The 16,299-nt window shown below is 39.9% G+C and overlaps 1 protein-coding gene across 4 annotated transcripts in view; it reads right to left on the bottom strand.

Annotated features, from left to right (window-relative positions):
• BBOX1 (gamma-butyrobetaine hydroxylase 1) overlaps positions 1-4,324 on the bottom strand; it is an 88,605-nt gene extending 84,281 nt beyond the window's left edge. For 2 of the 4 annotated variants that reach the window (XM_034932307.3, XM_008955897.4), the window contains exon 1: positions 3,595-4,319. The gene's annotated coding sequence lies outside the window, so the exon portion shown is untranslated. Of the gene's footprint in view, positions 1-3,012; positions 3,275-3,594 lie in introns of those variants that run through there. The other 2 variants (XM_034932310.3, XM_034932308.4) reach the window with 2 other exon arrangements.
• Between the last annotated feature and the right edge of the window lie 11,975 nt (positions 4,325-16,299).

The raw sequence follows: 16,299 nt of genomic DNA, 5'->3' as shown, positions 1-16,299 counted from the left end.
AACATTCCATGCTTATAGATAGGAAGAATCAATATCGTGAAAATGGCCATACTGCCCAAGGTAATTTATAGATTCAATGCTATCCCCATCAAGCTATCATTGACTTTCTTCACAGAATTGGAAAAAACTACTTTAAAGTTCATGTGGAACCAGAAAAGAGCCCACATAGCCAAGACAATCCTAAGCAAAAAGACAAAGCTGGAGGCATCATGCTACCTGACTTCAGACTATACTACAAGGCCACAGTAACCAAAACAGCATGGTACTGGTGCAAAAACAGATAGACCAATGGAACAGAAAAGAGGCCTCAGAAATAATGCCATACATCTACAACCATCTGATCTTTGACAAACCTGACAAAAACAAGCAATGGGGAAAGGATTTCCTATTTAATAAATGGTGTTGGGAAAACTGGCTAGCCATATGTAGAAAGCTGAAACTGGATCCATTCCTTACACCTTATCCAAAAATTAACTAAAGATGGATTAAAGACTTAAACGCAAGACCTAAAACCATAAAAACCCTAGAAGAAAACCTAGGCAATATCATTCAGGACATAAGCATGGGCAAAGACTTCATGACTAAAACACCAAAAGCAAGGGCAACAAAAGCCCAAATTGACAAACTGGATCTAATTAAACTAAAGAGCTTCTGCACAGCAGAACTATCATCAGAGTGAATAGGCAACCTACAGAATGGGAGAAAATTTTTGCAATCTATCCATCTGACAAAGGTCTAATATCCAGAATCTATAAAGAACTTCAACAAATTTACAAGAAAAAAAACCCATTAAAAAATGGGCAAAAGATATGAACAGACACTTCTCAAAAGAAGACATTTATGCAGCCAACAAACATATGAAGAAAAGCTCATCATCACTAGTCATTAGACAAATGCAAATCAAAACCACAATGAGATACCATCTCATGTCAGTTAGAATGGTGATCATTAAAAAGTCAGGAAACAACAGATGCTAGAGAGGATGTGGAGAAATATGAACACTTTTACACTGTTGGTGGGAATGTAAAGTAGTTCAAACATTGTGGAAGACAGTGTGGCAATTCCTCAAGGATCTAGAACCAGGAATACCATTTGACCCAGCAATCCCATTACTGGGTATACACCCAAAGGATTATAAATCATTCTACTATAAAGACACATGCACATGTATGTTTATTACAGCACTGTTCACAATAACAAAGACTTGGAACCAACCCAAATGCTCATCAATGATAGACTGGATAAAGAAAATGTGGCATATATACACCATGGAATACTATGCAGCCATAAAAAAGGATGAGTTCATGTCCTTTGCAGGGACATGGGTGAAGCTGGAAACCATCATTCTCAGCAAACTATCACAAGAACAGAAGACCAAATACCGCATGTTCTCACTCATAAGTGGGACTTGAACAATGAGAACACATGGACACAGGGAGGGGAACATCACATACCAGGGCCTGTGGCGGGGTAGGGGGCTAGGGGAGGGATACCATTAGGAGAAATGCTAGGGCAATTAGTCAAGAGAAAGAAATAAAGGGTATTCAATGTAGATGACGCGTTGATAGGTGCAGCAAACCACCATGGCATGTGTATACCTGCACATTCTGCATGTGTACCCCAAACCTGCACATTCTGCACATGTACCCCAAACCTGCACATTCTGCACATGTACCCCAGCACTTAAAAGTATAACTTAAAAAAAATTAGGACAGGGTGCGGTGGCTCATGCCTGTAATCCCAGCACTTTGGGAGGCTGAGGTGGGCAGATCACTAGGTCAGGAAATCGATACCACCTTGGCTAACACGGTGAAACCCCGTCTCTACTAAAAATACAAAAAGTTAGCCGGGCGTGGTGGCGGGCGCCTGTAGTCCCAGCTACTCAGGAGGCTGAGGCAGGAGAATGGCGTGAACCCGGGAGGCGGAGCTTGCAGTGAGCCGAGATCGCGCCACTGCACTCCAGCCTGGGCGACAGAGTGAGGCTCCGTCTCAAAAAATAAAAATAAAAATAAAAATAAAAAATTAGTAGCTAAATCTCAAGATTGTTGTGTGTTAATTAACCTCACCATCTGACATTTCAGCTTTGGAGAGAAAGGGCAAGAAGTTTTCTAGACATTACACCATGAAGGCTTAACTACATTGTTATTATTTTATATTTTAACCTTTAAATAACAAAATCAATTAATTTTTACTTGGTAAGGTGGAGGTTGACCAGACAATATTTGTAGTGCCTGCAGTTTGACATCATTTGAGTACATACATACTCTACTCAAGATACCTGCTACCTAAGGTTCTTCAACTTGAAATCTTTTTAAAATTGTAAAATGGTTATTATTATTATTTTTAAACTTGGTTTAATAAGTGGCTGAGATACTTAGCAATTTGTGAATGTATTCTCATGTGAATAATGAATTCTATAAAGCAATTAGAAGCCAGGTACAGTGGCCTGTAATCCCAGCACTTTGGGAGGCCGGAGCAGAAGGATTGTTTGAGGCCAGGAATTTGAGACCAACCTGGACAACATAGTGAGACCCCCATATCTACAAAAGAAAATTAGGCAGGCATGGTGGTGCATACACGTACTCTGAGTTACTTGGGAGGTTAAGACAGGAGAATCGCTTGAACCCAAGAGTTTGAGGTTACAGTGAGCTGTGATTGCATCACTGCATTCCAGCCTGGATGACAGAGCAAGACCCCATCTCAGCAACAATAACAACAAAAATAATGCCATTAGAAAAACCAGTCCATTCTCTAAAATAGGTTCACAATTCTGCCTGTCTTGCTTAAGGCATTAAATTTCATGCAAACACTTCATTTGTAAATTATACAAAGGAAAACTTTAGCTTCACTTTAGTGGAATCACCATTTTCAGGTTGGAACTCAAATTATCAAGGCTTTGTTTTCTGATGTAATGCAAAGTACTGGGTTTAGATTTTAGGAAAATTTCTAAATTATTTAAACCAGAACATATATTCATTATGAGAAACCTTACGTTTTTAATCAAATCCATACCTGTAATATACCTTCTTGAGCTTCGTTAAGGGAACAAAACAATTGAAGATGTGCACAGTGGCTTTAATTGGCCAGCATTTTAAAGAGGCATGTTATAGTCAGCTTTTTGAGCTTAACAAAGAGCTAGCGTATCATACGCAGTCACCATTCTTTGGGATGGGTTGTGGATTATTCAGAGAACATTTTGAAAATCCAACCAGAATCCTCCTTGCCCCATCCCCAGTCTCTTTTTATACAGCGTTCTCTCTGTCTCTTCTGTTTACCTTCTGGATCAGCTTAGGGATTATAAAGTAATTTGACTATCAGACTAAGCCAAACATAATTGGGAAAGAGAAGCTGCCAAGAAGCAATCAGATCCACTGCATTCCAAAACCAAGCCTATTCTAAATGCTTGATGGACCATCCCCAGCACAGCCCACATGACTGTGAGCTACATGTGAATGGAGTTCTAATTGGATGCTCCCCACCACCTCAGTCCACAGACTTGAATTCACAAACCCTTGCAATAAGGAGAAAAGGAGGTTGAGCTCAATCATACCTGTTCTCAGATATGCTTTACACAGCAAACCACCCAAAACTTACCAAGTAAAGAAACTGTCAGCTTTGGTCCTTAGATCCTTTGGAGAGGGAGCATTCTGGTGCCCGTCACATCCCAGGAATGATCTGTCCCCAGTTTCCAATCTGATGTGGTACTTTTTCTTGGAAGCCTTTTTGCTCCTGGCAGTTTCACTGTGGCCCCGCCCCCAGACACAGCTGAGGTTTGTAAATGAGGAAGGATGTCTCAATCTGAAGGTGTAGCAACTACTGAAGGGAGCTTGGAGGTTTTTTTGTCTTTCTTTTTTTGTGCTGTGTGTTTTTTTTTTTTTTTTTTTTTAAAAAAAAAAAAAAAGAAAAGAGGCTTTATGGCCTAGAGGGGAAGCAGTTAGCAAGAGAAAATACTTTGAGTACTGTTGGTTCCCAAAACCACAAAACCCCAGGACTCAATGCAAAGCATTGCCTCAGTTTGGAATCTTTCTTGATAGAAGGAAAAGCAGTTCTCACCTGTCTTACCTTCTATTTCTGTACCAGCAGTGGCAACAGCAGCAAGTGAACAAGCAGTTCACTTCTTTCCCACCTGTTCAGAGTGACAGCTCATTTATTGCACAACTCACTTAGGGCAGAGGCATTGAGATGTGCATTTAACAGGGAGGAGCTACCAGCGCTCACCCTAGCAGAGGTGAAGTGGTATCTATTTGTCAACAGAGTATTCCAATATGAGCCTCTTTAAAGGGAGCTTGAGTAGTTATCAGGGACTGGTAGAAAGACAGGGATTGGTCCCCTAAGCTTGATGCCCTCCTTTCTCTGCAATTTTGGCTGGAATAGGAAGTAGTTTCCAGAGAGCTTGGGGCTGTTTTTGAAGGTACTTGGTTGCCCAGTGATTTGATTCACAACACACAGCCCTTAGGGCAACAAAAGGGAAAGGCCAGAATAGGCAGCATGCCAGCATTCAGAGCCTGACTGCCAGGCATACTCTTGGAGAGTGCCCAGTGCGGGGGAGACCCTGTTGGACTGGTCTCAGGTCCTAGGTCCTAACAGAGTCTAGATTACATTAAAAGAAAGTCTACAGGTGGAAACTAAGGTCCAGGAGAGAGACGCTTGAGTCATCTGCCCTCCTCCCACCTAACACCCCCTTCCTAGGCAGATGTAGAAGCAGCCTGCAACTTGTTGCTTCTTGCCCGAAGGATTCACAGGGCTGTGAGTGAGACTCAGTCAAAAAAGAACAAGAGGTAGCCACAGAGAGAAAATGCAGCCCAACTGTCTGGTGGCCTCCTTTATGGGAAATCTCCCCTTCCAGAATGTCAGCATCCCCTCCCTAAACGATGTTTTTTCAGATCCTTTAACAATAAAATTTAAACTGTTTCCCTGCATCTGAAGAAAGGAACCTCTTTTCCACTTTCCTCCTTTCTTCCCCCAAGTCTCCAGGTCAAATTACTGACACCCACTGGCCAGTGAAAACAACAGCAGGTTTTGTTTTCCATGTATGAGAGGAGGGTGTGTATATGTGGGTGCCGTCATAAATGTGACCAGCATCTTAAACCCACGGTAACTGAAGTTATAAGTATGCCAAAAGCAATCAGATAATTATATTTTAATAATTCATAACATCACAGAAATATACACAATTAATTTTTCCTTTACACTTTGTACTTTAGTAACAATTACTGGAATAAATTAGGTAAATTCTGTTTCAGCTTTAAGAAAGTTGCTGACAAGAATGTGCCGGATATAAATAGTTTCTAATGGAATGATTAAATAGAACAAACAATAAATAAACCAACAAGTAAATCTGTTAATAAAGTTTAAAGACTTGCACATGAAGAATTGATTCTCAGAAACAGGTAAATAATCAAAACTCTGCTCTCCACTGTAAGAAGCTTCTTAAATGAACATGGGAGTGCAGCTATCTCTCTGATATACTTATTTTATATCCTCTGGATATATATCCAGAGGTAGGATTGCAGGATTATATGAGAGCTCTATTTTCAATTTTCTGAGGAACCACCATACTGTTTTCCATAACGGTTGTACCAATTTACATTTCCAGCAACAGTGTATGTATTATTCTATTCTCACACTGCTATAAAGACATACCTGACTGGGTAATTTATCAAGTTTACTGACTCATCGTTCTGCATGTCTGGGGAGGCCTCAGGAAACTTACAATCATGGCAGAAGGCAAGAGAGAAGCAAAGGCACGTCTTACATGGTGGCAGGCAAGAGAGAGCAAATGAATGAAGGAAGAGCCCCTTATAAAACCATCACATCTCGTGAGAACTCACTCACTATGACAAGAACAGTATGGGGGAAACCACTCCCATGATGCAATCACCCACCACCAGATCCTTCCCTTGACATGTGGGGATTATGGGGATTACAATTTGAGATGAGATTTGGGTGGGGACACAGAGCCAAACCATATTAGTATACAAAGATTCCTTTTTCTCTACCTTCTTTTCAATACTCATCTGTTGTCTTTTTGATGAAAGCCATTCCAACAGTGTAAGGTAGTTTCTCATTGTAGTTTGCGTTTTAATTTACATTTCCATGATGATTAGTGATTTGACCTTTTTTTATATATATCTGTTGGACATTTGTATGTCTTCTTTTGAGAAATGTCTATTCAGATACTTTGTCTATTTTTTTATCAGATTTTTTTTTCTATTGAGTTGTTTGCTGTTGAGTGTTTCTTATATATTTTGGATACTCCTTGTCAGATGGACAGTTTACAAATATTTTTTCCCATTCCATAGATTATCTTTTCACCCTGTTGACTGTTGCTTTGGTTGTGCAAAAGCTTTTTGTTTTGATGCCACCTCATTTATTTGTACTTTTGTTGCCTGTGTTTGGGGTCATATACAAAAAACCACTCCCTAGACCAATGTCATTACAGCATTGTTCACAATAATCAATAAGGGGAATCAACCTGGGCTCATCGGTCGATGAATGGATAAAGAAAATATATTATGTGTGTGTCTCTGTGTGTGTGTGTGTGTGTGTGTGTGTGTGTGTGTGTATGTGTGTATGTGTATGTAATGGAATTCTATTCAGCCCTGAAAAAGAAGGAAATCTTATCATTTGTGACAACATGGATGAGCTTGCAAGACACGTACTAAGTGAATTAAGGCAGGCACAGAAATATGAGCACTGCATGATTTCACTTAGAAGTGGCAACTAAAAAAGTCAAACTCATAGAAGCATAGAGTAGTATGATGGTTGTCAGGGCGTGAGAGTGAGGACAGGGGAGTGGCTAGATGATGGCCAAAAGGTACAAAAATTTAGTCAGATAGGATTAATAAGTTCAGGAGACCTACTGTGCTACAGTTAGTAATAATATCTCATATACTTGAAAATGGCTAAGAGGCTAGATAGTAAATGTCCTCACAACATAGAATGATAAGTATATGAGGTGATGGATATGTTAATTAGCTTGATTTCATGATTTCACAGTATATACATACATTAAAACATCAAGTTGTACACCATAAATGTATATAATTTTTACCTGCCAACTATACCTTAATTTTTTTTACTTTAAGTTCAGGGTTACAGATGCAGCTTTGTTATATAGGTAAACTCATGTCATGGGGGTTTGTTGTACAGATTATTTTGTTACTCAGGTATTAGATCTAATACCCATTAGTTATTTTTCCTGATCCCCTCTCTCCTCCCATTCTCTACCTTGCAATAGGATGCAGTGCCTGTTGTTCTCTTCTGTGTATCCATGTGTTCTCATCTTTTAACCCTCATTTATAAGTGAGAACATGCAATATTCGGTTTTCTATCCCTGTATCAGTTTGCTAAGGGTAATGGCCTCCAGCTCCAGCCATGTCCCTGCAAAGAATATGATCTCATCCTTTTTTATGGCTGCATAGTATCCCATGGTGTATATGTATCACATTTTCTTTATCCAGTCTACCATTGATGGGCATTTCAGTTGATTCCATGTCTTTTCTATGTGAATAGTGCTGCAATGAACATATGCTTGCATTTGTCTTTATGATAGAATTATTCCTTTGGATATATACTCAGTAATGAGATTGCTGGGTTGAATGGCATTTCTGTTTTGAGGTCTTTAAGGAATCACCAAACCGTTTTGCACTATGGTTGAACTAATTTACACTCCCACCAACAGTACATAAGCATTCCTTTTTCTCCGTAACCTCACCAGCATCTGTTTTTTTTTTTTTTAACTTTTTAACAATAGCCATTCTGACTGGATGTGAAATGATATCTCATTGTGGTTTTGATTTGCATTTCTCTAATGATCAGTGATGTTGAGCTTTTTTTCATATGCTTTTTGGCTGCATGTATGTCTTATGAAAAGTGTTCATGTCATTTGCCTACTTTTTAATGTAGTTTGCTTTTTCTTATAGATTTGCTTAAGTTTTCTTATGGAAGCTGGGTATTAGACCTTTGTCAGATGCATAGTTTGCAAATATTTTCTCTCATTTGTATAGGTTGTCTGTTTACTGTGTTAATAGTTTCTATTGCTGTCCAGAAGCTTTTTAGTTTAATTAGATCCCATTTGTAATTTTTGCTTTCGTTGTACTTGCTTTTGGCATCTTCAGCATGAAATCTTTGCCCATTCCTATGTTCAGAACGGTATTGCCTAGGTTGTCTTCCAGGGTTTTTATAGTCTTGAGTTTTAAATTTTTGTCTTTAATCTTGAGTTAATTTTTGTATAAGGTGTAAAGAAGGCATCCATTTTCAATCTTGTGCTTATGACTAGCTAGTTATCCCAGCACTATTTATTGAATAGGGAGTCCTTTTCCTATTGTTTCCAATCTTCTGCTTATGGCTAGCTAGTTATCCCAGCACCATTTATTGAATAGGGAATCCTTTTCCTATTGCTTATTTTTGTCAGTTTTGTTGAAGATCAGCTAGTTGTAGGTGTACCACTTTATTTCTGGGCTTTTATTCTGTTCCACTGGTCTATTTGTCTGTTTTTGTACTGGTACCATGCTGTTTTGGTTACTGCTGCCCTATAGTATAGTTTAAAGTTGTGTAGCATGATGCCTCCAGCTTTGGAGAAGAGGGAGTTCCTTCTCCTCAATTCTTCTTGCTTAGGATATTCGTGGCTGTTAGGGCTGTTTTTTGGTTCATATGAATTTTAAAGTATTTTTTATAGTTCTGTGAAGAATGCCATTAATAGTTTGATAGGCACAGCACTGAATCTGTTAATTGCTTTGGACATTATGGCTATCTTAATGACATTTATTGTTTTTCTTCATGAGCATGGAATGTTTTTTCATTTGTTTCATCTCTTATTTCTTTGAGCAGTGTTTTGTAGTTCTCCTTGCAGATATCTTTTAGCTGTATTCATAGGTATTTTTTTCTTTTTGTGGCAATTGTGAATAGAATCGAGTTTCTGATTTGGCTCTCAGCTTGACTGTTGTTGATGTATAGGAGTGCTAGTGATTTTGGTATACTGATTATTTTTATCCTGAGATTTTGCTGAAGTTATTTATCAGCTTGAAGAGCTTTTGGGCTGAGACTATGAAGTTTTCTAGATATAAGATTATGTTGTCTGCAAAAAGGATAATTTGACTTCTTCTCTTTCTGTATAGATACCTTTATTTCTTTCTGTTGCCTGATTGCCCTGGCCAGGATTTCCAGTACTATGAATAGGAGTGGTGAGAGAGGGCACACATGTCTTATGCCAGATTTCAAGGGAAATGTTTCCAAATTTGCCTATTCAATATGATGTTGGCTGTGGTTTTCATAGATGGCTCTTATTATTTTGAGGTATGTTCCTTCCATACTTAGATTATTGAGAGTTTATAAACATGATGGTGTGTTGAATTTTATCAAAAGCCTTTTCTGCATCTATTGAGATAATCATGTGGTTTTTGTCTTTTGTTAAGTTTATCACACTTATTGTTTTGTGTAAGTTGAACCAACCTTGAATTACAGGGATAAAGCCTACTTGATTGTGGTGAATAAGCTTTTTGATGTGTTGCTGTATTTGGTTTGCCAGTATTTTGCGAGGATTTTTACACTGATGTTCATCAAGGATATTGGCCTGAAGGTTTTTTTTTTGTCATGTCTCTGCCAGGTTTAGGTATGATACTGGCTTCATAGAATGAGTAAGGGAGGAGTCCTTTCTCCTCATTTTTTAAACTTTTTGTTGAATCGCTTCAGTAGGAATGGTACCAGCTCTTCTTTGTACATTTGGTAGAATTTGGCTGTGGATCCTTCTGGCTTTTTATTTTTGGTTGGTAGGCTATTTGTTAATGATTCAATTTCAGAGATTGTTATTGGTCTGTTCAGGGATTCTATTTCTTCCTTCCTCCCAATTTCTTGGGATGGAGTATGTGTCCAATAATATATCCATTTTTCTAGCTTTTCTAATTTTTGTGCATAGGAGTATTTATAATGTTCTCTGATAGTTATTTGTGTTTCTGTGAAGTCCCCCAGTGGTAATATCTCCTTTGTTGTTTCTATTTGTGTTTGTTTGGATCTTTTCTCTTTTCTTGTTAGTCTAGCCAGTGGTCTATTTTATTAATTTTTTTCAAGAAACCAATTCCTTGATTCACTGTTTTTTTTTTTGTTGTTGTTGTTTCTAATGTTTTTTTTGTGTCTCAGTCTCCTTTAGTTCAGCTCTGATTTTGGTTATTTCCTGTCTTCTGCTAGCTTTGAGGTTAGTTTGCTCTTGGTTCTTTAGTTGTGATGTTAGATTCTTAACTTGAGACCTTTCTAACTTTTTGATGTATTTAGTGCTATTAATTTCCCTCTTAACACTACCTTAGCTGTATACCAGAGATTCTGGTATGTTGTATCTTTATTCTCATTAATTTCACAGAACTTCTTGATTTCTGCCTTACTTTCATTATTTACCCAAAACTCATTCAGGAGCAGATTACTCAATTTCCTTGTAATTGTATAGTTTTGAGCAAATTTCTGATTTTCTGATTTCTAATTGCTTGTGCTGTGGTTTGAGAGAGTGGTTGTTATGATTTCAATTCTTTTGCATTTGCTGAGGAGGGTTTTGTGTTTGATTATGTGGTCGATTTTAGATTATGTGCCATAAAGTGATGGGAAGAATGTATATTCTGTTGCTTTTGGGTGGAGAGTTCTGTACATATCTACCAGGTTCATTTGATCCAGTGCTGAGTACATGTCCTAAATATCTTTGTCAATTTTCTGCCTCAACAATCTGTCTAATACTGTCAGTGGGGTGTTGAAGTCTCACATTACTATTGTGTGAGTCTAAGTCTCTCTGAAGGCCTCTAAGAAGTTGCTTTATGAATCTGGGTTCTCCTGTATTGGATACATATATATATTTAGGATAGTTAGGTCTTCTTGTTGAATTGAACCTTTTACCATTATATAATGATCTTCTTTGTCTTTTTTGATCCTTGTTGGTTTAAAGTCGGTTTTGCCTGAAATTAGGATTCCAATGCCTACTTTTTTCTGTTTTCCATTTGCTTGATAGATTTTTCTCCACCTCTTTATTTTGAGCCCATGGGTGTCACTGCAGACACTGAAGACAGCATACCAATGGGTCTTGATTCTTTATTCCACTTGCCACTCTGTGTCTTCTAATTGGGGTATTTATACCATTTACATTGAAGGTTAGTATTGATATATGTGGGTTTGATTTTGTCATCATGATATTACCTGGTTATTATGCAGATTTGTTTGTGTGTTTGCTTAAGAGTGTCACTGGTCTGTGTATTTAAGTGTGTTTTTGTAGTGCCTAGTAACTGTCTGTCCTTAGTGCTTCCTTCAGGAGCTCTTTTAAGGCAGATCTGGTGGTACTGAATTCCTTCAGCATTTGCTTGTCTGAAAAGGATCTTATTTCTCTTTTGCTTATGAAGCTTAGTTTGTTCAGATATGAAATATTGGGTTGGAATTTATTTTCTTTAAGAATGTTTAATATTGGCCCCCAATGTCTTCTGGTTTGTAGCATTTCTGCCGAGAGGTCCACTGTTAGTCTGATGGGCTTCCCTTTGTAGATGACCTGATATTTCTCTCTAGCTGGCTTTAACATTTTTCCTTTCATTTCAACCTCAGAGAATCTAATGATTATGTGTCTTGGAGATGATTTCCTTGTGAAGTAGAATCTTACTGGTATTCTCTGCATTTCCTGAACTTGAATGCTAACCTCTCTAGCTATGTTAGGGATGTTCTCATGGATGATATCCTGAAATATGTGTTTTCCGAGTAGCTTACACTCTCCCCATCTCTTTCAGGGACATCAATGAGTCATAGATTTGGCATATTTACATTATCCAATATTTCTTGGAAGTTCGTTTGTCTTAATTTTTTTTTCTCTATTTTTGTCTGACTGTCTTATTTCAGAAAGCCAGTCTTCAAGCTCTGAGATTCTTTGCTTTGCTTCGTCTATTCTGCTGTTAATACTTGTGATTGCATTACAGAATTCTTGTAGTGTGTTTTTCAGCTCTATCAGGTTGGTGACATTCTTTTCTATACTAGTTATTTTTCTGTCAGCTCCTGTTTTGTTTCATAGTGGTTCTTAGCTTCCTTGGATTAAGTTTCAAAGTACTCCTGCATCTCAATGATCTTTATTTCTATCGATAACCTGAATTCTATTTCTGTTATTTCAGCCATCTCAGCCTGGTTCAGTACCCTTGTTGGTGAGGTAGTGCGGTCATTTGAAGGAAAGAAGGCACTCTGGGTTTCTGAGTTGTCAGAGTTCTTGCATTTGTTCTTTCTCATCTTTGTGGGCTTATCTTCCTTTAATCTTTGAAGTTGCTGACATTTGGATGGTTTCTTTTTTCTTTTATCCTATTCGATGACCTTGAGGGTTCGGTTGTGGTCTAAGTTGGGTTCAGCCAACTGGCATTATTTCTAGAAGATTTTAGGGGGCAAAGAATTAGCTCCCAACTCCTGAACTGCATGCTCTAACTCTGGGGGACTTGTACTGGATCCTGACTTTGTTCTCTGGCTCCTCAAGTTTGGAAATCCACTGCACTGGAAGAGCCGAGGTGCTCCCAGACTGCTGGTCACTACATTCTGTTGGGTGGTGTCAGCCAAAGTGGCAGCAGCCATCCTGCGGTAGCAGCAGGATCCATTCTCATTTGCAGTGGCAGCAGCACGGTGGGGTACATACTCCTTGGCTGTGCCCAGGCCTCCCTCCATGCAGGCATTCACCACAGTGGTGAAGGCAGCATGGCTCATGGTGATAGTGGAGGGGGGTGCTGCTGGCAACTGTGCCTGTTGTGGCACTGGTGATGGTGTTAGCACGTGGGTGGAGTGCTTGTAGGTGCAAGACTGTGTGTTTTCTGTGTGCCACAAGTAGGGGTAGTCACTCAGGGTTGGGGAGGGTCCGCTGATCTCTGTGCATAGTTTCACTCCCTTGGTAGTGTTGGCACCAGGGGTAGGCAATGGTGGGGGCTGGTTGGCTCTGTGCCTGCCAAGGCTCTACTACAGTGACAGTCCAGGAGGGAGAGGGGAGTGCACTCCCACCCCATCAGTGACAGGGCAGGGTGCACACATACACGTGTGGGGCAAGGAAGGCAAAACCTGCCCAGGTACATATGTGCCAGCAAAGCCATATCAGGGGTTGCTGTGGGCCCAGGGTAAGCTGCAGCATGGGGAGGGAGCAGGCAGGATGGTGCATGGCAATGAGGGCCGGGCACCATCAGCCAGTGCAGGATCTATGATGCAGCCCCCTGGGCACCCTCTAGCTGCCCTGCAAGCAGGTGTGGCTAGGTTTGGCCCTGGGAGAGGCCATCAATCCAATGGGTGCTTAGGTCTTATTGACAGTCTTATGCGCAAGACGTTGCTGCAGAGTTCAGGTCCGAGACAATTCCCCCAGAGCTAAAGTCTCCTATGGGAGCAAGTTGCGCCTAGGAAGATGGGCTTCCTTGCCTGTGTTCTGCTACAGATGCTCCCACACCAAACCCTGTAGGCCCTGCCTCCACTGGCATGATGCTCCTATCACTTCTCTAAGCAGCTCTGCCTGCCAACTCAAGTGTCTGTGGTGTTTGAGGGGTCTCCTCCCACTGGGATTCCAGAGGCCTATGGCAAGAGTGAGTTTCTCCTCACTGATTCCACTCACCCATTCCCTCGAGGTTCTTGGGGGCCAGGAATGAGTCCTGGTGCATGATAGCCCAGTGCACGGTTCCCAGCTTCCTCCCACTTCAATCCAGCTTCTGTGTCTTCCCTCCATCCACTCTTGGTGCCTTCCCTCCGAAGTTCTGTTGGGAGTGCCCCAGTCATCTTGGTCCCTTGGTGGCAGCTGGTTCACCTGGCTGTGAAAGCCTCTTTAAGACTGGGGAAAAAAAAAAAAAAAGAGAGAAAGCATTTCCCTGAGGACTCTCTCTTCTCTATGTTAACTTTTTACAGGCTTCAGCTTGTCTTCACATACAGCCTCTAAATGTACTATCCTAGAAGTAGCAAATAATGTTACTATTCTAGATTTCAGATGGAGAAAATTAGACCGTAGGGTTTCATGAGCTACAAAAGGTTGCAAAACATGTAAGAGGCAGCATTGGTATCAGAGCCAGTGTTGCTGACACTTTGCCTTCCAGGTTATTATGAAGGTATATTTCTAAATTCTTAGGTAAATAATGAAAGTGCTCTTATTACCCATGGTGACAGGTGCCATGATCGGGGAGCAAAACTAATCCACAATTTGCAAAAGGATTCAGCTGGGAAGATAGAAAGAACATTTTTTTCATGGAATGCGAAGCTGCTCTGAGTCCTTCCAATGACAATTATTTTGTGATAAATAAATATGAGTAATTGTTTGCTTACTAAAATTAATACCCAGGCCATGAATTTTTAGTTATTCAGTCTCCAAGAACTTAGTAAGCTCTGAGTAAATAGTATGCTGCCAATAAATGGTAATTACTAATATTATTTTACTTGAGCTAAAAGAGGGGTGTTAATATAAACAATTAGATCTTTAAAATACTTTGATGATTTTATAACTTATCTAAGTGGAACAGGAATTCCATGAGGGCTTTGAAACTTCTGTATTTAGTACCATTCTTAGATCAGGCAATAGAGGCCTATCCTGAGCCCTGTGTTTTAGAGAGCTCTGTCTGAGCCATCCTCCATCTGCACCACTCTCCAAGGGGTGATTTATGGGTAAGAAGAAGGGACTCACCCAGAGCCTACACCATCCTTCTTTTCTAGATAATGCTGAAATTTCAGACCTTTAAAGACTTGTGTCTGCTTCTAGAATCTGTGAGAATTCTCTCCCTTCATCCAGCCAACTGAGTTTGTTCTGCACCCCTGGTGCGTATGCCCCTAGGCCCAAAGGGGTGATCTAGGGCAGCTCTTTCTGTGTGTGTGTGGTATACACATAGACAAAGCTTCAATGTGTGTGCTGGAGCATCCACAGGGGTTCACATGAACTCCTTCCCAGTGCATGATGAAACTTGGGTTGTGATGAGAAGTGGAGAGAGCTAGGGCCTCATACTGCAGGTTAGGGGCCAGAGTTCTGGGGAATGGCTCTGTCTTCTCTGCCAAATTCTGGTGTGGAACAACAAGGAATCTGGGACTAAATTCAAACTTGGCCTTCCATGTAACTATGAAGGTATATTTTTAAAAATTAAGAGTAGAACATATTTTATTCAAAGGTTAGGTTGTTATAAGCAGTGCTGTGCTTGTAAATGCTTAAAAATAGGCTCTCTGAAGACAAACCAACAAGCAAAAAGACAATTTGTAGTGTCTGCCATTTACCATGGTCTACATATTCCCACCATGGCTGATTTCAAGCTACCAGTACAATATTAATAAATCTGAATTTGGGAAGAGAGGCCTATGGCCTGTAATACCTGGCTCCAGCACACCAGTGTTTATAATTTTAAATATTTAGACATCTGGTATAGGGACCTCAATTTGTATGCTCATCCTGGGTCCCCCAAATATTAGTGATGGGCTCTAGGGCACAGGAAAGTACCAGCATGGGAACAGGCATGGTGGCTCACACCTGTAATCCCAGCACTTTGGGAGGCTGAGGTGGGCGGATCACCTGAGGTTGGGAGTTCGAGACCAGCCTGACCAACATGGAGAAACCCTGTTTCTACTAAAAATACAAAATTAGCCAGGCATGGTGGTGCATGCCTGTAATCCCAGCTATTTGGGAGGCTGAGGCAGGAGAATTGCTTGAATTGGGAGGCGGAGGTTGCAGTAAGCCGAGATGGTGCCATTGCATTCCAGCCTGGGCAACAAGAGTGAAACTCCATCTTGGAAAAAAAAAAAAAAAAAAAAAAAAGAAAAGAAAAGTGCCAGCATGTAGTAGAGTCCCTTAAATACTTCTCATATAAAAGACTCTGTTAGTTGTGTGACTTTGGGCAAGCCATTCATCTGCAAATTAATATGTACTTTACAGAGTTCTTGACTAAATGAGACAGTTCATGTGAAGGCATCTAGCATGGTTCTTGGCATCTTATATACAACCAATAAATGTTGAAAGAGTGAGTACTAGACATTCAATAAATTTTAAGTTCTTTTTTTATTATCGTATTTAGGGAAAATTCAAGTTTTTTTTTAGTTTAAATTATTCTTAGGTGTTTGTAATTTTCTGAAGTTCTTTCTAGGTCATGACAAATGCCCATTTTTGAAGGAATTTTTTTTCCTGGAGAACCCTTTGTGATAGATATCTCATTTTCATAAAGTTCCCAAAGGAACAGTGCTCACACAGTGTTACTCATTTTAGAAAGTTTGGTAAAATTCCATTTGGCTGCATGTCTGTTATCTGAGCCTAGGGGAAGAAAGTCTGTGTTTTATACTCTGACTTTGTTCTCAGCTGCGTTTTGTATCCTGGGA

This window comes from Pan paniscus, chromosome 9, assembly GCF_029289425.2.
Source record: "Pan paniscus chromosome 9, NHGRI_mPanPan1-v2.0_pri, whole genome shotgun sequence".
Taxonomy (NCBI): domain Eukaryota; kingdom Metazoa; phylum Chordata; class Mammalia; order Primates; family Hominidae; genus Pan; species Pan paniscus.
This window is presented reverse-complemented; position numbering and strand designations above follow the sequence as displayed.